General features: G+C 37.5%; 1 long non-coding RNA gene across 1 annotated transcript; it reads left to right on the forward strand.

The window, feature by feature from the left end:
• The first annotated feature begins 9,479 nt into the window (after nucleotides 1-9,479).
• LOC133298006 (uncharacterized) lies at nucleotides 9,480-10,907 on the forward strand. Its single transcript, XR_009749713.1, has 4 exons — nucleotides 9,480-9,567; nucleotides 9,865-9,941; nucleotides 10,041-10,107; nucleotides 10,539-10,907. It is a non-coding gene; the product is annotated as an uncharacterized LOC133298006 (long non-coding RNA).
• The last annotated feature ends 248 nt before the right edge of the window (nucleotides 10,908-11,155 follow it).

Below are 11,155 nucleotides of genomic sequence, written 5' to 3' on the forward strand. Positions count from 1 at the left end.
AGTTTTGGGTTTCAAAATAGTTTCAAAAACTGAAACGGGGCGCAGGTTATACCCATTTGCTTGTTGACTCTAATTTAAAATATGATGATACATTACATATGATTGTTTTAAGCTTTCAAGTTCCAACGGTGTTGATTTTTTTTATTCATCCGAATATCTTTTTTTTAGTAGACAATATCTTTTTACTTTTATGGTTTTATTACTTAATTAATTTACTAGCAAACCAGAGTTGGTCATTGTTTCTTGAAGCTTAACGGTGGACAAGATTCTATCAAGGATTCATGAACTTGATTTGGTTCTATAATTATTATTTTTTGTTACATTAGTTTCTCTCTTTACTTAGTTATATGCTCCTTATGTTATGCAGGTTAAAAATTAAGCTGGAGCATTGTACTTTTTTTTTTTTTAAATTTAATTTTTGCCAATAAGCAAGAGACCTTGACATGATGATAAACAAGTTACCATCCCCATTTAACCGTTTCTGAACATGCTGTCTCAGACTCTAGAGGTACCTTCTGTTCTGCTAGACCAAAATGCAAGCAATGTTGGTCAAGATTTAGATGAATTTGGTGGAGAAAGAGAGCCTCTGATTGACACAATTTTGGCACCATGGGCATAGAGATAGCATCCAGTTTCATTTATTTGTTCTTATTTTGTGCAATTTACTGATTAAGTATGAACTTGTAATAGTGTGATAAGATAATTTTTAAACTTATTTGATGAATCTTGTTTATATCTTCTAGATATGGAGAATATTTTAAATTTATATATTTATATTTATAGATATCTAAGTCAACCGGTTCGACTAGTAACCCAGTACCCGACCGGGTCGCTGCCCGGGCTGGGTCTGAGAACACTGGTCATAAGAGTATGTGTTCGATTTTCTTTATTATTGTCTTTGAGAGGAATTTAAAATTTTAGTTTCAGAATCTACTCCGAATCGGACTAGTCATAAAGTGATAAATCGATTAAAATATCTTCAAAAAATAATAAAATAAATAATAATAAATTTCAAGGCATTAATTTCTATTGAGGAAGGGAGACACCGTTGGACATCGAATAATAAAAAAAAAGGCATGTACGTGGTGTTTCGAGTTAGGTACATTATTAACCCAATAAAAGTAAACATACATAATTGATAAAGGATTCGTTTTTTCTACAGTAAGCTCAATATGATGTTGTTTTGGGACAAAAATCATAGTGTTTTTGTAATTTTAATTTATTTCAGGGTTATTATAGTCTTAATAATTATAATTTTCTAATATTTCAATCCCAAAACGACGTCGTTTTGGAAGTAAATGCAGACAACTTATATGTATTAACTGCAGAAATATTTTTCTGATTGATAAATAGTTAATTATTATTTTTATCATAATAATGAATATATTTATAAACAATTTATTCACCCAGCGTTCTTATCTGCATAATGTTGATGCTGGAATATTTTGTTTTACTACATTATTTATATTCACACTTAGCAAAATTATTTATATCCAACACTATGCTGCTTGCTTGTCAATGATTTCAAGGAACGCCAAATAGTGTTAAATTAATCTTTCAAACACGTTTGTGATAGATCAATAACCAAAATGCAAATTAACGAGAGGGGGAAAAAAATTTCCTCCTCCCATTAGTGAACGGATATTAGGTTGAACAAAAATCTAAAACAAACATGCTAATAATTCAATTCTAGCATATATCTATATATTATAATAACTAGGATATACTATTCTACTTTTTTTATTTATTTATTTTTGTCTATCACTCTCCAATATTATTACATCAGAATTTGAATAGAAGAGAAAAATAATAATGATAGTTAAGATTCTTATTTGGGAAAGGTTATAGTTACTACATTTTTTCTTACTACTTGTTACTACCAAATTTTAACGGTTGATTTCCGCCAATCTAACAGTTATAATTTATTGGGTCACATTTATTAATTAATTATTAATTCTAATAAATTATAATCGTTAGATTGACGGAAATCAACAATTAAAATTTGGTAGTAACAAGTAGTAACAAAAAGGTAATAACTATAATCTTTCCCTTCTTATTTAATAATATTAGAGAGTGATAATCAATAATAAATAAAGAGAAAAATATTTCTCCCATCACCGGAGATAAAATTACTTCCAGTGAGTTCAAAACGACGTTGTTTTGGGATTATAAGATTAAAATAAGATTAAAAAATTATAATAATAAAGACTAATATAATCTCATGATGTATTGACTAGAGAGATCCTTTACCCATAACATAAATAAAATAACCTATCCCTAATAATTATCATTGCCATGCTTGCAATCCTATCCAATCCTTTTTATTCTTTTCCGTGAGAAATCCTGTCCTGTCCACGATCATGACAACGATAGCCGCATCTTAAGAAATGGAAAGTTATTACTATTTCTTTAATTGTTATATATATTGATTCTATTGAAAAGTATAATATATGGAAATATTTTCTGATGTTATAGAGAATTATTTTTTTCTATCAATAATTTTTCAATTTTCATGTGCAACAATTTCTTTTGTTTTTGTAACAAATATGGGCCCCACATAATATGTATTTATAACATGAAAAAATTGAAACCCATAATATATAGTACTGGACATATAGAAATTTTTGTTTTATAGCCAATAAATTATTTCGAGATAATTATTTATTCTTTTTTATTTGAATATTTTCGTATAACCATTCAATGTTAATAACATTTTGATTTAATTTAGAATAAAGACCATTTTTGATTCCAAACAAAAAACATGGTCATCATTTTAGTTCCTTACAAAAATAAATTAGTTAGTTAGTCCCTAACAAATTCAAGGTGGACCTATTTTAGTCCTTTTGAGGAACTAATATGGGTCTTTTTTAAATTTGTGAGGGACCACGATTTCAACTAAATGGGTCTACTTTGAATTTGTTAGGGATTAAATGACTAATTTATTTTTGTAAAGGACTAAAGTGGGGACCTTGTTTTTTGTCAGAGACTAAAAAAGGTATTTATTCTTTAATTTAATTTAATGTATGCGTTTCATAGAATTTTTGTATACTTTATTGAAATAATTTACCGTCATAATAATCAAATTGAAATAGTAACTTTATATTTTGAAAAATATTTATTCGGTTAGAATTTTTGCTATATTATATTTTTTAATAAATTATTAAAATTTTTCAAATTTAGTTTTTACAAAAAATAAATTTTCAAAATATCAACAACAAAAAAAATGAAGCATAACAAAATCAATTCCACTTTTTTTTGTTTACCATAGTTATTTGCTGTTTATGTGTAATTTGTTGGGAAAAGTTCACCAATATCCGTGTGGTTTGCTTCATAATTATCTATGTCTTTGTGTTTTTTTTATTCTATATGTCCCTGTGATTTGCAAAAGGGTATGTTTTTTTTATCCCATATGTCCCTGTGATTTTTTGTTTTTTACAAAGCACAAGAACATATGTGATAAAAAAAATCTCAGAAATTTAAAGCAAATCACAGAAGACATCCGTGAACTTTTCCCTAATTTGTTAGCGAGCCAATGTCTAATCCATCTAATTTTTATCTATAATACGTGTCAATCCATGATTGCTGCTTCAGAAAAAAAAAAAAAAACTCGTGTTTCAAGCAGGTAATAACTAAAATTTGGAAACAGGCCAGAGACAGCTCAAATGGACATTTGAGCAAGTATAAACAGTGGCAGCCAACGACTCAAGTGCTACCAACTATTAATAATTCAGAACATAAATATAAATATTAGTGTTGTGGTAGCTAATTATTGTGCCAACTAATTATATAATAAATAGATCAGAAATAGAGTAAGTTTTTGTTATGGACTCATATAATGGGTCTATTAAGTGGTAAGCCCAACTAGAGACAATTTAAGATACAGATTGATATTAACAAAAGATAGATATCCATCAAGGATACTAATCCTAACACGACAGCATAGCAAACAGGCCTAGGCCCTCATCAGAGGTACCAAAAGCCCATCCACACTACCCACAAGTAACCTCTATAAATACAAGATAAACCCTAAAGGTACGGTACGCTCTCTCTCTTACTGTTATGCTGTCACTGTGCGCACACACACACACCCAATTGGCTAACGCTGTTATAATATTCTGTGCACAGTGATCTGCTTGACTCAAGGGTATCTCATTCATAGATACCTTGGAGAGGGCACTAGATCCAAGATCAACGTACCAGCCTACTAGGTTGGACATCTCTGTCTTAAGGACAGAACATTGGCGCCGTCTGTGGGGAACTTCGTCTGCGAGTTTGAAGTTCCCATCAATCTGACAAAGGATGGCAATCCAAACAAGGAGCAATAGCCAGCAACTATCCCAAAATCAGAACCTACCGCTGGATCCAGTCCTGGAGGAGGTAAATCAACCTCAGAACCAGATTGGAAACAACGTGGATTATCATCATGTCCAGGTCGAGGATGACATCTCAGACACCGCGTCGAGATAGGGGGCGGCAGCAAACACAATCGCAGCCAACTCCAAATCTCTTGCATATCTTGGATGGAAAATTGATTGGTAATGAAGTAAATTTAGTTATAAGTCGACTACAAAGCAGGGTAAAAGGTTTATTTCTCATGTTGAAGTTTGTGATGTTATGGAAAAGGATTCCAACACAAATTCTTTGTTGTCCCTATATAATCATAGTATGATGCATCTTAATGTTAGATTGTCATTTTTCACGTGTGCTTCTTAATTCATTAGAAATCGTAAATCTATTTTGATGTATTAAAAAGCACATATGAAAGATGACAATCAAATATATGATGCATTATACTTGAATCATTTTGGGACAACAAAAAATTCATGTTGGAATCCTTTTGCATGACTTTACAAACTTCAACGGGTGAAAAACCTTTCTGGCATTGCTCCAGACAATTGGTACCTCAAATTTTTATAACTACATTTTTTGACCACTCAATTTTCCATCTAGATATGCAAGATGTTTTCGTACCTTTTCCTTTTAAAGTAGGGAACATTGGCATAACTATTGATGTTATAGTCAATATAATTTAGAGGGCATAGATTTGATTTATGTAGTTAGCTTCTTGCGAATATAAAATAAGATTGTTTATGAAACATCGATATTGACACGGCGTTTTCGATATGTTTCCGACACACGAGACTTCGATACGTTACTTTAAAATATTGGTATTTTGATACATTCTGATTCATCTTAGTATTAAATAATATTTTTAATATAAAAAGTATATTTCACATTAATAAAATATAATAGAAGAAAATTCATAAGCACAAATAATAAATTATCCATACAAAATTGATAAATACCTCAGCTAGTGTGTGGATGTGGAGTGCTACTAATAACATTGACCAAGTTCAAAAGAAGTTCATGTAATTTTGGAAATCAATTGGACCTTAAATGGGCCGAAGTCAAAACTTAGCCTATAGAACATTGAAGACATATTAACTTGGCCACAATGAAACGTAGAACGGAGTCCACAATGCTTCAAAACAACGACGTGCGTTTCATTTCTTCTTCCATTAAAATCCCTTTTCCTCCCAAACCCACAAACACAATCGCAGCCAACTCCAAATCATGAGTCAGGTAGTTCTTCTCATGAGGCTTCAACTGCCTCGAAGTATAGGCAATTACCTTGCCCAGCTGCATCAACACACAACCCAACCCTTTTCTAGAGGCGTCGGTGTACAACTCGACTTCCTCAGCAGGATCAGGAAGGACCAACACAGGTGCGGTAGTCAGTTTCTCCTTTAAATCCTGGAAATATTCCTCACACTCGTGAGTCCACACAAATGGCGTCTCCTTGTGGGTAAGGCGAGTCTATGGCAGAACCAGCATGGAAAATCTCTTGATGAACCTCCGGTAGTACCCTGCCAAACCCAGAAAACTCCTAAATTCGGTTACCGTCTTGGGCCTCTCCCAATCAAGCACGACCTCAATCTTGTTCGGATCCACTGCGACTCCCTCTGCAGAAATCACATGTCCTAAAAAATTTACGGACTTGAGCCAAAATTCACATTTGGAATGCTTAGCATATAGCTTTTTCTCCTTCAGCACTTGCAACACAATCTTCAAGTGCTCAGCATGTTCCTCCTCAGTCTTGGAGTAAATCAATATGTCGTCAATGAAGACAATCACAAACTGATCTAGATACGGCTGGAAAATCCTGTTCATGTAGTCTATGAACACTGCGGGTGCATTTGTGAGTCCAAAAGGAATCACCAAATACTCATAGTGACCGTATCTCGAAAAAAATGCGGTCTTCGGGACATCCTCCGGCTTCACCCGAATCTGATGGTATCTGGACCGGAGGTCAATCTTTGAGTATACACAAGCGCTCTTCAGCTGATCCAACAGATCATCAATACGTGGAAGGCGATACTTGTTCTTGATTGTCACCTTGTTCAACTGTCTGTAATCGGTGCACAATCGCATTGTTCCATCTTTCTTTTTCACAAAGATGACTGGTGCTCTCCACGGAGACACACTCAGTCGAATGAAGTTTTTCGCCGAAAGATCTTCAATATGTTTCTTCAGCTCAGCCAACTCTGGTGGCAACATCCGGTATGGAGCTAATGAAATAGATCCCACACCAGGCAGCAAGTCAATGGAGAACTCTATCTCCCGCTGTGGCAGAAACTCAGGAATCTCCTCGGGGAACACTTTGATGAATTCCCTCACCACAGAAATGCCAGCGATATACTCCTGTGAACCACTCACCAAACCTCCCAACATTACATAACCAAAAGCCCCTACTCTCAAGGCTCTCCTAGCTTGCAGTAATGAAATAAAAGGCGAGGAACTGGCTGTGGCATCACCCGGAGACATCACAACTCGCTTGGCACAACAATAAATCAATGTACAATTTTTGGACAACCAATCCATGCCCAGAATAATCTCCAAATTGGCCATCGACAATCCTATAAGGTCTACCGAGAACTCACGGCCATCCCACTGAAACGCTACATCGCGATGAACAGTGGTAGAATCACATCTTTCTCCGGTGGCGGTAGTCACCCGCAACGGTGGAGAAAGCATAGACATGGGCGACTCAAGCTCCATAGCAATCAGGGTAGAAATGAAGGAATGTGTAGCCCCGGAGTCAAACAATACATCAACAAAAGATCCACCAATGGAAACAGTACCTCTGACAAGGTTCGGAGCTCAGTCCGACTGTTGCCGATCCAAAGTGTAAACTCGTCCCGTGGCAGATGGCACAATAGGTGCCGCTGTAGGTGAATGGGGAACTATCTGTAATGGAACTTCCTGAACTGCTGCAGCTCTCGCCGTTGACGATGGACACTCTCTAGCATAGTGGCCCTTCTTGCCACACTGGAAACATATAGTCTGACCTGAAGCACATGACCCCAGATGAACCTTCCCACATCCCAAGCATCTGGGAGTAGGAGGTCTCGTTGTACTCCCCTGAGCAGAAGTCCTCTTAAACTGATTTGGCGCTTGCCTAGCCGCCAACTGCTTCCCCTTGCCATTCTCGACAAACTTCCTGTCTCTCCAAGAAGTGGAACCACCAGTTCCCTTTGTCTCAGCAATCTTGGCCCTCTTGGCCTTACTCGTAATGCAGACATCCTCAATGTCCTTACACTGCTATACCAGTGTACCAAAATCTCTCGATGCAGCTCCAGCAATATGCTCTGCAATCACCTCACTAAGTCTCCTGTGGAACTTAGAAGCCAAAAAGGTCGTAGTGGGCACAACCATCCAAAAGTGGGCGAACTTCACAAGCTCGTTAAACTTGGCCAGGTACTCGTCAATAGACATCGAGCCCTGCACCAATCTATCAAACTCCCCCTGCTTCCTCTCCTGCGCATCGTAAGAGAAGTATCTGCCCAAAAAGCAGTCCTCGGAGAATGGCCATGTCATAATATGACCCTGTATCTCATAGGCACGAGAGTTGTTCATCCACCACTCATGTGCATCGCCCTCCAACATGTAAGTGGCGAACATCAGCTTCTGCGGGTCAGTACACTGCATAACCCGGAAGATCTTCTCCAATGCCTGCAGCCATCTCGCAGCAGCAATGGGATCAAGCGACCCATCGAAGGAAGGTGGCTTATGCTTTTAGAAAGCATTAAGCCGGCGGTCTATAATATCGTGATCCTCAGCAGGCTCTACATAGGGCTCCATCACCCCAGTAACATGACCAGTGCCCTCAACATGGCTCTGGCTGTCGTCCTGAAGACTAGGTGGAGGCGGTGGTGATGGTGGCGGTGGAGGTGGTTGCGGTGGAAACTGACCCTCATTGTGGCCAGCCCGCATCTCCTCCAACATGATCCTCATCATGGTCATGTTCGCCAATCTGCTTGCCTCAAGGACATCCTCTGTAGCCTTCTGGTTTTCCTCTCGAACGACGTCCATCATCGCCACATTGGCCAATCTAGTGGCCTCCTGATCGGCTAGTCTAGCTGCCTGCATCTCAGCCAATGCAGTCAAGACAGGATCTGGCTGATCCTCAGTGGTCTCATGGTTCCTCCTAGATAGTACCATGACTCTGCACAAGTTACACAGAATGAGTTGATCAGGCCCACGCAATGTGGTCACATATGCATTATCATAGCAAAATCCAACAGAGAGAACACACAAGACAGACTCGCAACCAAACATCCTAAGTTATTGCAATACATACAGGCTTTTTCCTAGAAAGTGCTCTGATACCATAAAATGTAACACCCCGTGGATGCCCGATTTGTTAACATGTCATCGTATTAAGCCACGCTTAATTAAAACTGCGGAATATTCTTTTTCTTTTCAATTATGACGTCATTATCATTACCAAGTTGAATTACTTAATTCATTTCCAAAACATTGCCTATATGTAAATGCAAAAGACATATATCTATACTGAATAACCTCATAACATAATTAAGATCATTAACTGAGTCTCTAGTCACGGCGCTACAATACGTAAGCCGGACTATAATAGCCCATATTAATTAATTAGGAAATCAAGTGTAATTAATTAATTAAACATGTTTTACTGGGTGAAATTAAGTATGAGGCTTAATAAAATGAATCTGAGTCACTTTGGAGTTAAAAAGTGTACTCAGTGAAAATTAAGGGGTATAAATGGGTACTGTCAAAAGTACCCAAAATATAAAAATAAAAATAGTAATATTCCTAGAATAATATTCCAGACTTTTGGGTAAAGTTTGGTAATTATTGGAGTTAAATAGATAGACGAACCAATACCCGCTTAGAGCCACTTAACCTATGTTAAGTGACTTAAGTCACCAAATGACCCTCATTTCCCACCCAGCCCGTCGACGCCAGAAATAGAAAAGAAGGAGAAAGAAGAAGAAGGAGAAGGAGGAGAAAGGGAGAGAGGGAGAGAGAGGAAGAGCAATCCCAACCGATTGGAGTGATTCAAAAGCCTAAACCACTCTAAATCTTCCCCTCTTTCATAATCCTAGCTTTGTTTTGAGTGGGGAGCATTGTGGAGAGGGATATTGCCTCTCAAAAATTCGGCCCTTTGGAGAAATTTGGGGTTTTGAGAGTTTCTACCTCCATTGAAGCTTGAGGAGCCATCAATCCTTGGTTGTGTGACCATTGGTGGTAAGATTCTAACCCTTGAACCTCATGATTCCTTGAAATTTGCATGAGTTAGGGTTTGTGAATAGTAAATTGGGATTTTTATGAAATGTAGTTGAATTAGCTATGTTCTAGGAAGAATGGAGCTTAGAGCATGTTATGGAAAATGCTAGGAATGTCATTTAATCGGTGGAAATGAGCCTAGATAGTCATTTGATAATTGTTCATAATATTGGAAAATTCATGCTTGGATTGGTTAGTATTCTAGCATGTTGAACAATTAGTGAGTTGAATGATTGATTGGATCCTTGTGATGTCTAGGATTGAGACATTTGGACCAACCGTGAGTGATCAACCATTGGAGCAAGCTATGGAGCTTGAATAGCTCATTGGAATTGGTAAGCTCATACTTGTGTTGTGCTTTGAATTGAGTAATTGATGGTTGATTGTGAAATACTCTTGGATGCAATGTGTTGATTGCATTACACCATGTGTAGGTGTATGTTTGTAAAAGTTGATTGCTGAAACTGTTGGTGAAGAACAAAGGTTGACTGAAGCATTGAGGTAAGCCTTCGGACCTTGGGTGTAATTCCCTTGACTGTTCTACCAAGCCCTGAAAGGGTGGAGGTTGTGATTGTGTATATAAATGCAATAAAATAGTGTAATGCTTTGTTATACGTATGTGTATGCATTTGGTGTGGCATAGGATGGTGTTTCCCTATGTTGGTATGTGGCATGACGATGCGTAAATCATACTTGGTAGTTAGCTGGCCAGTAGGACTATTTGCATCTGAGTTTCCTTAGGACAGCTTGAGAGCTCGAGGGATTTCTCCTGGAGATGTATTGCACTTTGCATAGATATGTATTTACTGCATTATTATTGTTATTGCTATTACACTGATATGGAACTGTGGGGTGGAGAGATGCTCCAAGGACCCCTGGTTTACTGGATATATTCGTATATCTCACCCCGTGTTGTGGGGACCCCCTTTCAGGTAAGGATGCTGCAGGAGCCTCTGGTGGCAAGTGGCCATACCTAGATTATGCATGAAATATGGCACTTCTTTGAGTTTATGCATGCCTTTTGTAGTTGACATGTATAGGATTTTATTTTGAAAGCCCATGATCATTTGTATATCTTGATTCATTGGATGAACTTAGCCTATGCTCATGCCTTTGGTTACACCTTTTGTTGATGGGAGCCAAGGGAATGATCATAGTGTTTTGTAAGCTAAGTTCTATGATTTGTAAAGGATATGTAATGTAAATGATGCCTACTTGGAATTCAATATATGCATGCTTGTTATGTATTGAGTTGTTGAATTGGTTGGGCTGAAAATCAATTAGGTACCCTCTTCGTTTAAACTGGTAAACGATGAGAAAACAAAGGTCATGCTGCCCAAATTCTAGCTAAATCTCATGAGGAGAGGTTGGATGAGTGCTAGGATTTAGTTTTGGGGCATGGACATTTGGGGTTTGTAATGGGGATGCATTTTCCCCTAGGCTTGGACTTGAGAAATGTGGGAATTGGAATTCCCTGGCAGCGCGCTTAAGCGCCCAGGAGCGCGCCCAAGCGCCCTGCTGCCCCTGCGAGTGCCAATGCATTCTGCCT

The sequence above is a fragment of the Gastrolobium bilobum genome, unplaced genomic scaffold (assembly GCF_033153095.1).
Source record: "Gastrolobium bilobum isolate Gb01-03AN ecotype WA unplaced genomic scaffold, APGP_CSIRO_Gbil_v1 utg13341, whole genome shotgun sequence".
Classification (NCBI taxonomy): domain Eukaryota; kingdom Viridiplantae; phylum Streptophyta; class Magnoliopsida; order Fabales; family Fabaceae; genus Gastrolobium; species Gastrolobium bilobum.